The 9,409-nt window shown below is 37.9% G+C and overlaps 1 protein-coding gene and 1 long non-coding RNA gene across 6 annotated transcripts in view; one reads left to right on the top strand and one right to left on the bottom strand.

Annotated features, from left to right (window-relative positions):
• Positions 1–9,409, bottom strand: part of LOC145936397 (terminal nucleotidyltransferase 5C) — a 110,087-nt gene that overhangs the window by 11,977 nt on the left and 88,701 nt on the right. The window contains exon 1 of one of the 4 annotated variants that reach the window (XM_083038603.1): positions 1,896–1,972. The exons of 2 other annotated variants lie outside the window; for them this stretch is intronic. The gene's annotated coding sequence lies outside the window, so the exon portion shown is untranslated. Of the gene's footprint in view, positions 1–1,365; positions 1,864–1,895; positions 1,973–9,409 lie in introns of those variants that run through there. One more of the 4 variants, XM_083038605.1, reaches the window with a different exon arrangement.
• LOC145936409 (uncharacterized) overlaps positions 1–9,409 on the top strand; it is a 97,060-nt gene that overhangs the window by 39,566 nt on the left and 48,085 nt on the right. Inside the window, exon 4 of one of the 2 annotated variants that reach the window (XR_014425386.1) lies at positions 5,815–7,568. The exons of the other annotated variant lie outside the window; for it this stretch is intronic. This is a non-coding gene — a long non-coding RNA (uncharacterized LOC145936409). Of the gene's footprint in view, positions 1–5,814; positions 7,569–9,409 lie in introns of those variants that run through there. 2 annotated transcript variants of the gene reach the window in all.

The raw sequence follows: 9,409 nt of genomic DNA, 5'->3' as shown, positions 1-9,409 counted from the left end.
AATTTTAATAAATCATAATAATTAAATGTTAATAAGTTGCGAAAACGACGCTTTCGTCAAGTAAGTTTTTATCAAGAACATCTCAAATCACAGCTGATCAAAGATCACAAATAAAAAAGATAGCGATAGTTTTGGAATATCCAGTATATATCTGAGAAAATTGGCGTTGATTTGAAGCGAAAATTGCACGTCAGGATTAATATGGAAAAAGGACCCCGCACACTTTTCATGTGAAAAGTAACTTCCGTCAAATTGCTTGATTTTTAGATATGTTGTTGCTTCGATGATTCTGATCAAGTCTCAATGGGCACAATCTTTGAAAACTTTTTCTTTCTTTTAATTATTACATAGATTTGGAGTCTAATGCTTCGTGCGAAAAAGTATCCAAAATCACCTATACTTGAAGTTGTTTTTAGCAAAGCTCTGATAAGATGTGTTTATAGAAGTGTTTATAAAAAAAGAACAAAGACACACACGTTATTGTGATATACTCGATCACTCCAAATCTATATAATGAAATCACTTAAGATTTTCAAAGATTGTGTCCATTGAGACTTGATCAGAATCATGAAAGCAACAACATAAATCAGACAATTTGAGGAAAGCCGCTTTTTACATAAGAAGTGTGCGGGATCCTTTGAAGCGATACACTAAATCACCAAATATAGATGATTAAAAGTATTATATAAGAAACTGACTCTCTAAATAAAATAAAATAATAATGATAATAAATGCTGTCATATCTCTGTCAATTTTACTCGTATTATTATTTTCAATAAATTATCTCGCAAATTTGATGGAATTGTTCTACACCATGCTATAAATGTGCATGATTTACAATGTAATCCTTTTCATTCGCTATCATTACGAAGATGATAGGCAACACTTGAATACAACAAAGTTGGCTATCATCTCTATCAGATACTACGCACAATCAAGATCACGGATATGTCTTTGACACACACAAGGTAAGCTGCTATTACTGCTTATTGACGCGAGAGCTTGAGAGATTGCGGAAGAGTGGCGTTTTCAAACACGTATTTCTATTACATTTTTACTCTATTTATTCTCGATGAAACGTGCCTTCAAAATTTGCCTACGTTTATATAAATTGTCAAAATTCCACGGAGAATTATAATTTTGAGTATTAATAAAAACAAAACAAAAAAATTTTGATGGATTAGTCTTCTTTGTTTACCAACATTATTTTATATAACACGACTTGTGAAAACGATAAAATTATAATAGCAATAAATTAAAGGCGCAAATTTATTTAAATAATTAATAATAATTTCAATAAAGTAACTTCGCAATCTCGTGATACGTGTCATGTGTGTGTATCATAACAGGAGGATTACTACTCACATAAGCCGTTGTATTTTCAAGCACTATTATTCGCTTATTCAAATGATCGCGTATAACAAACTGAAGGGCAAGCGAACTCGCACGACGTATTTGTATTTCGAAAGTACGAAACAACACAACCGCGAAAAAGCACCACCTGTAGCGAGTCGGAATGTGCAGCACAGCGGTCACGCTACCATTATTTTCTTCGATAATGTCTTTTTAATGTTGGCACGCGATACAGAAAAACTTCTCAGCGTCTCCCTCTCATAAGGGAGAACAATAATGACACATTATGGCAAAGATCACTTTCTGCCACTTTTCCTCCAAGAATTCTATCTCGAGCCTCAACCGAACAATGCGTGTCCCGATCGACATTCTTCGTAAGCAAGACTGCGTAAGACGCAATAAACGACACGCGCGAAGGAGTTGGATCTACAGGTGCGACACTCGCAAACTTTCTTTATCTATGAAAAATATGCTCAGGTAGAGATGAGAACAGAGAATCTGCGAAAAACGCAGCAACGCTTTCGGAGACGCTGGACATGTACCTAGGAGATATGTCAAAGCAAGCAAGATAACTACGTCGGACTGGTTGCGCGTCGATCGAAGAGACCCGCAGCTGATGAGGGACACCAGCGAACTGAGCCCAGTGCGAGTGAAAGGCGGAGGAGCAGCAAGACTCCTGGTTAGGTGGTGGTATAGTGGTGGTGGCGTCGGCAACGGCAGCAGCACCAGCAACAGCAACCGCAGCAATAGCAGCCGCAGCAACCGGCGTTACTCGGGGGGTGTGCAGGAGAACAAGTCAGTGCGAAGCCCTCTACTATCGCCACTACTACCACTATAGCCACCCACCACTACCATCGCCATCAGCGGGAGACATATAATCCTGGACCAGTGGGTCCGTGTGCGCACATCCTAGATCGTTTCTCTCTCTTATTCCTCTCCGCTTCTACGTCTATCGCGCGGGCGCGAAGTAGTGAATGCTCCGATATTTCTATGACGTCACTCGGCTGAATGCGGGGGCGGCTCTGAATGAAGCTTGTAGTTTGCGAGGGTAAAGTCGATTCGGTTCTCTGCCTCTCTCTTTCACTCTTTCATTCTCTGGGATACACGAGGTGTCCCGGAGGTGCCGAGTGTTCTCTTTAGGTCACGTAGGTTTGAAAGGCGAGGATATGAATAAAATAACGATTATTTCGATTTCGATTTCATTCTTAGATGTCTAGTTAGAGGTATTGGAGACTGAAGATCAAACAGACTCTTCGACAAGACTCGATCGAAATTTAAGATTGTAAAAGGGACGATAAAATTTTGCATACACATTTAATTAAAATTTATTTGACTAACAAATGTCTATTTTATGACGCACAAATTCCTACGAGATATTTTATCATCGTGAAAAAGAAAACTTGCCTGTTCACGATATAGATACGACTTAACATGATTTATTACTTTTTCCTATCTTAAAATATCTCCAGTGACATAAGAGAAGCAATGATGATATGTGAACTTCTTTTGATTGAAAAGTTTAAAGAACTTTTGGAGAATATCGGAAAAATATTTCCGTATAAAAATTTCACAATCTTACACGTCCAGTGAAAAATAATTATCTCTTCAATGCTTTTCAATGTGGGATCAATTAGGTGTAACTCCGATAGAGTTAAGTAGTTAAAACTCGTATAAACTCGAACCCTATCAGTAGAAATACAACAAGTTGCAATTGTTTACTGCGGGAGCAAATGAAAATAAGTTAGCGGATTAAACTGTGAGCGCAACTCGTAGAAATAGTAAACAATTGTCAAGTTTCCAAGTAATCAAAGCTGGGCGGTTTCACCATTTCTTGTACGTCTAGGACACCCGATGTATACCCGGAGCTACGCGAACGCGTCAGAGAGTTAGGGGTAGATAAACGCGTCACAGAGATATATATTTCTAGACACCTACGCGCTTTTGTGTCGGGAGGGAGCGAGTCAATCTCTGGACCAACGAGGCGACTCGCCAAGTGCTATCGATTTTGCCGCAGTCGTCAACCCACGTTGAAACTGGTTAGAATCGCTGGTTTACGTGCGCGCTATTTCGTCGCGCAACGAGAGAGAATGTTTCTCCCCTAGCCGGTTTTATCGCCCCGTTTCGCGCCACCACGAGACGAGGGAGAGTTTCTGCGATGTTATTTATCGCCGGGGGTTTCCCCGCGGATACCGTAGGCGCCCCCGAGGTTTTACGCCGTTTTATCCCGCGCAGACTCGGTGACATTATGGCGCGACAGAACGTTTTCGATATTGCCCGGGCGTGGAATTATGCTTCGTGTCGGCGCGTCAATAGCGAGCATTTTGTGCCTTATTTTACCTGTCTGTCAGCCGCGAAACGAGCACCGCTGATTATTTGCGATACGTCCCGACGCTTTTTTCTCCCCGCGGATATAAATATAATAATATATACTGTAATCGCGCGCGATACGTGTTTTTTTATTATCTCCACGTAAAATTATCTCATACGTCATACCGAAACATTTCTATACGTAATCTTGTATACAAAAAAATTATACATTTTTTCGATTAAAAGAAGACACGTTTAATTTAAAAATATTAAGTATTGATATCTGATAAAATTATTCAATTATTTGAAAAGGTACTTTAATAATTATTTTGCAAATTCGAAGCTGTATCTCTGATTTCATGGCGCAACATTTTGATTATTCCATTAACATATATCTCCGTAATATTATTTGTAATGAGATATACAAAAAGCAGAAAATAATAACAATTGTAAAACGATACTTGCAGGGTGAGCGCTGTGAGAAATATAAATCAAGTTTCAAATTTATGTTTAATCACGTTAGTTACACAGGTTGGCTCTTGACAAATTACACACCGGTAAGGAGATTGGAAAGTGACGAATGTGTGTGAAAATTACTGCAGTCAATCAGGTAACACGTCGATGGGAGATTCGAATCCAAATGGTTGCTGCAAATTGCATCTCCTTGTAACATCTGCATTCCTCGTCGCGCTACACGAGTGAATCCTAACCGAGGACTCGATAAATCCGAGGTGTCTCTTTCTCTCTCTCGTTGCGCGACGTGAAAATGCGGAAAGATCGTGTCCTACCTGTCGTCCCGCGACTGTATCCGGAAATATTGCACTCGGTGACGTCGTCGTCGTCAAATGCAGACAAGTATCGCGCGGGGTCAACGAATAGCACCGGCATGCATAAGACTGGCAAGAAAGATAATCACGCGCGCACGTGCGACTTCCCATACTATCACATTTTTATGGATCGTAATAAGATTTATTGATCTCCGGACACTTCTGGAATCCGCTTTTCCACGACTGGGATTTCACACACAAACACAAACGCGATAATAGAATTCAAAATCTAATCCTTTTTTTCATTATTTTAACTATCAGACTATCGGATAATACACGAAGAGTATAAAATTTCAAAGGTGACAATTGAAAATATTAAAGTAAAAGAATAAAACGAGACAAAAGTCTATCTAAATATAATATACATAGATAAAAAATTTGTAATGGAATTCAAATTGAATAAGATCTCTCTTTCTTTTTCTCGAAAAAGTATGTAAACGAGAAAATAGCAAAAATATTAAAAGAATGTATGTCCAATACAGAAAATCGAAAGCTATCCTAATTTGATCTGACATTAAAAAAGCCATTTGCATATTTAAATACTGATTTACATTTCATATATATCTACTTAATATACGATCTTAATTTGAATTAACGTGTATATTTTTATTTATCGATCGCTGAGAGGGGCACACAGTTTTAATTGCGTTACCTAAATGTAAATATTTCATACGTTGCTCGCGTAATCTCCTTTTCGAAGGCAGTCAGACATAATTCAGTTCTGCTGAACTTTAATTCAGTTTTCCTGAAACACTCGACTTTGCACTCTGCCTTGTAATTGTATTGCACAAGACGAAATGATTTTAGGTAAAGCAGGTTCAATTGATAACATGTTCATTCTGTGACGTAAGGATTTCAAAAAAATTTAGTAAACGAAACTATCGATTATTTTATAACTCTACTTACGACAGCAAAATCGTAAAATTATATTTAATGAGATGGATGAGGAAGACGTAATCAAGTGCTTTTATGAGTGTTGACGTTAAAAACTTATCAGAAATAAAATAGTAAATTTATGACCAAAGACAGGTGTACTTTGAAATATCTATTTATACAGGACGTCCTAAAATTCACTCAACGTTATTTTACTTTGATCAAATTTTAGAATACTTTATTTCTTATCAAAAATTTGATTGAGCACGCCATACTTTTTCCCAACTTTCTAATAACTTTAAATTAATTATTTGCATAAAACAAATGTCGAATATGTAATATGTATATATTCCACAGATTAACGCAAATAAGAAAGAAGCTAAAATTTTCTATAATTAGTATAATCATTTCGCTGCATAATTATAAAAAATAATTTGAAATTTTTAAATTGCAGGGAAGAAGGAGGTCATAAAAGCGCGAGTTTTGGGACATCCTGTATGTTTCGTTGCCCGCAAGATAAAGGTATGACACTAAATCATGCGTCTCTAGTATGTGTTTACGACTTTTAGTTCACTCTGAACACGATAGGGAGATATTTTATTGGCAATCGCAATGACTCTATTGAATGCAATCGCGCGCATAAATTCACAAAGCCATAAAATTGAGACACGCGAGGATCGAAATACACTATTTTCAATGAGCCACGTGTTCGCGTATCGCAATCGCGAGAATATTACGGGTCGTGTCTGACTATCGATGATGTGTTGTCGTTAAGGAACAACCAATCTCCCGATCCGCGTGTATAACATTCTCTTGCTGCACCTCGTAATTCTTGGCACACTGGTTGAACATATTCAGGCGTGCGTGCCATAAACGCAAATTAAAATTAGAATTCTATTAGTATATTATAGCTTCACTTTAAATAAAACGAGACTATTTAAATTATGTTATTTGCTCTTGTTTTGAATTCATTTTCTTTGACACTCTCAATTTATTGTAATTGTGATAGTATATTATCGATATATGTCACGCCGTCATTTTATCTTTAATGGAAAATTTATTTCATCGTCTTTCAAAAACCCCATAATTTAAAATAAGTGCAACGTGGGACACAACATAACATCCATCTAATTCTTCGCGTTCTCCTCTTGTCATTCTTCCATTTTCTCGCAACTCGATCCTTCGTCCTGCGATATGTACCGACGTAAGCAACACAACACACATCCGACACGGTACATACATCATTCGTCTTATGGCTATAACGTGTAGGCGACGCGATATATACGACGGCGTTACATACTTGTTGACAAGAGCGCGATGGCAGTCAGCGAGATACGGTTGTCCGAAGAGAGAACTCGTGTATCTCCGTGTATATATACATATATCTCGGGACGCATCGTTTCCGCGTGATTCAGATTCTAGCATGCAGTTATACATAATAGTTCTGTGCATTCGAGAATTCGGTGTACGAATAAGTTTTCGGTATGATAACTTGTTATTTTACCGCATTTGTTCCGAGAATTTCTCACCGTAGCGTTGTTGCATTATCAATCACGTACGATATCTATCGGAATTCTATTATAATGAAAAGAGTGAACCGACATATGACAGATGCACCGCATTTGTAATAGTCCGAGATTATCGACTTCGAATCCATAAAGTTCAATTGCCGCTCGTATATTAGTGTCATCCGATATTCGCACAAAGGCCTTCTTTAGAGCGCAATATCGCGTTACTGAATATCGAATGGAACTACGAGATGTTTCGTCAAAATGGCGAAATTTTCTCCAATCTGTCCACCAACTACGACTTTTGCGAGTTAATCGATCATATACAATATATATACGCTTCCATACCTCCGGAATCATTGATCGGAAATACTACTGACACCGTCCTCGCGTTCCTCACGATATTAACTTCGCACCACCCATTTCACCCTGACCTTTGGCTTCCTCCGTCGCCCCCGCATCATTTTCACGCGAGGGAGAGGGAGTGTTTGGGGATCGAGGGATGACGAAAGCTGCGGATCAACGATCGCGGCAAGGAGCCAACGGCACGTTGTTGAACGAAAGAACCTCACCAAGAGGCGAGGAGAGCTTATAGCTGTATATCGAATCGACGCGATGCTCTGCTGCCTGGGTCTATAAGATCCGCCGCGAGGAATTGATAAATAATTGATCGTGCATTGACATGTTAAACAATTTAAAAGACGCAATCCGTTTCTAGCGTAAAAACGTCATACGCTGGCCTACATCGGACTGCGGGAAGCTATGTAACGTCGCGCGGCTTGGAAAAGAAAAAAAATTGCAATCCAACCACGTGCCCGCGAGCACACGCGGGTAACCCGTCTTTATATGCAGATGGTAGGTTCACGGGTGAGAGAGACAATTTAATGTCGAGTGTGTGTATCGCGCGATGTCTCGCGTATATCATCCGCGATCGATCCGTAATGGAAAGGACGTTTGGATTATACATCAAGCAGCGATTTCAATCGGAAAGCCGGTCAGAACGAAATCCAATTTCAAGCATCAAGGAGACGAGTTGCGCGATGATTTTATTTCCAATGCAAATATAAATATTTGATAAAGTCCATTTAGTAAAGAGGTATAATTATCTAATAAATTATATGGAGATTACATAAAGAAGATATAATTATTTGTTCTCTCTAAAATAAACTATTTTCTGAGAAATATGTATTTTATGTTGACTGCAAAATATTTACAAAATATCACGTCGGAGGATTGATTTATCATACATGACGATACGCGTATCGTGCAACGAAAAAATAAATGATCCGCGTGATAAAAATTAATATAGCATGCTAAAACCGTGGAAAGATATGAGTAAGATCGCGAAGATTGCGAGATACATATGTATAGTTGTCGCGGCTATAGAATCTACGGCAGTGGGCAGGACAAATGACATGTCTATAGAACGTTATTAGTTATTATAAGCGTATATGATTCCTGTATATCGTTTACAATGGCATAGTTTGCGGAACAAACTTTCCCGTTTGTAAAGTTAAGCCCGTCCGTTGCAGCGCCATAATTTTGTGGGATAAGAAGTGAATGTACTTTAAAATCAAATATATGTATAAACACACCTTTTAACGGAAGTGTCATTCAGTTGAAGGCTAAGCACGTGGAGATGAAAATTGCGGGCAAAAATCGGCATTTACCCTGAGAAAAAATGTTGTTAACTTGACTAAATCGTTCAACTAATTACTATTTTGTTAATTGAAGATATAAAAGTATTTAAATTAAATACAACATATTAAATCTAATATAATGTGTTTTGACTTAAATACTTATATATGTATATGTTCAATTAACAAAATAATAATTAGTTGAACGATTTTTTTCTCAGTGTAGATATCTTTCGACGTTCTATTTCTCGAGCAGATTCCAAATTTCACCCGCCTTCTCCCTTCAACAGGAGAAGAAATGTCATGGTAGCACGCAAAGCGCAGTTTAATAAATTACACGTAGGCGACACCGAGTCGCGCTTGTCATCGCCCCATGCCGCCCAATTCCAATAACAATAATAACGTCGGGTGTGAGTGCAACTTCGCGTGCAACGAAATAGCGTGCAATCCAGTTGTTGCGCCCTCGTTCGTTCTACTCCGCGAATTTATCGGACGTCCGACAACGAATGCGGTCGGATTTTGACGAATAAGCAGTTTCTTTCCACTTTTTGCGCGCGAAAATGGCACATCGAAGTATAAACGTATCGAGTTCAGGATGCTCAAATATTATCTCTCGGCAATTAATTAAATTCAACAATACGAGCATAGAGTTACTAATTAGTAAAATCCGATATAGAGAAATTCGATACTGTATAGAATGTACCAATGAACCATCGCATTTCCTCTCAGCTATTAAACCTGTGATTCATATCTTTTAATTATTTTCAGTAATATAAAACATTTAATTTTCTTTGGGAATATATAGAAATTATATTTATATTATTTTTTCTCAGTGATTAAATCTGCGATAATTTTTTCATATCTTTTAATTATTTCTAGTAATATATATATACAATATATAATT

The sequence above is a fragment of the Prenolepis imparis genome, unplaced genomic scaffold (genome assembly GCF_030444845.1).
Source record: "Prenolepis imparis isolate NDT839.2.m4 unplaced genomic scaffold, iyPreImpa1.0 SCAF_5, whole genome shotgun sequence".
NCBI lineage: Eukaryota > Metazoa > Arthropoda > Insecta > Hymenoptera > Formicidae > Prenolepis > Prenolepis imparis.
The sequence above is the reverse complement of the archived record's forward strand: the minus strand, read 5'-3'. Positions and strand labels throughout refer to the sequence as shown.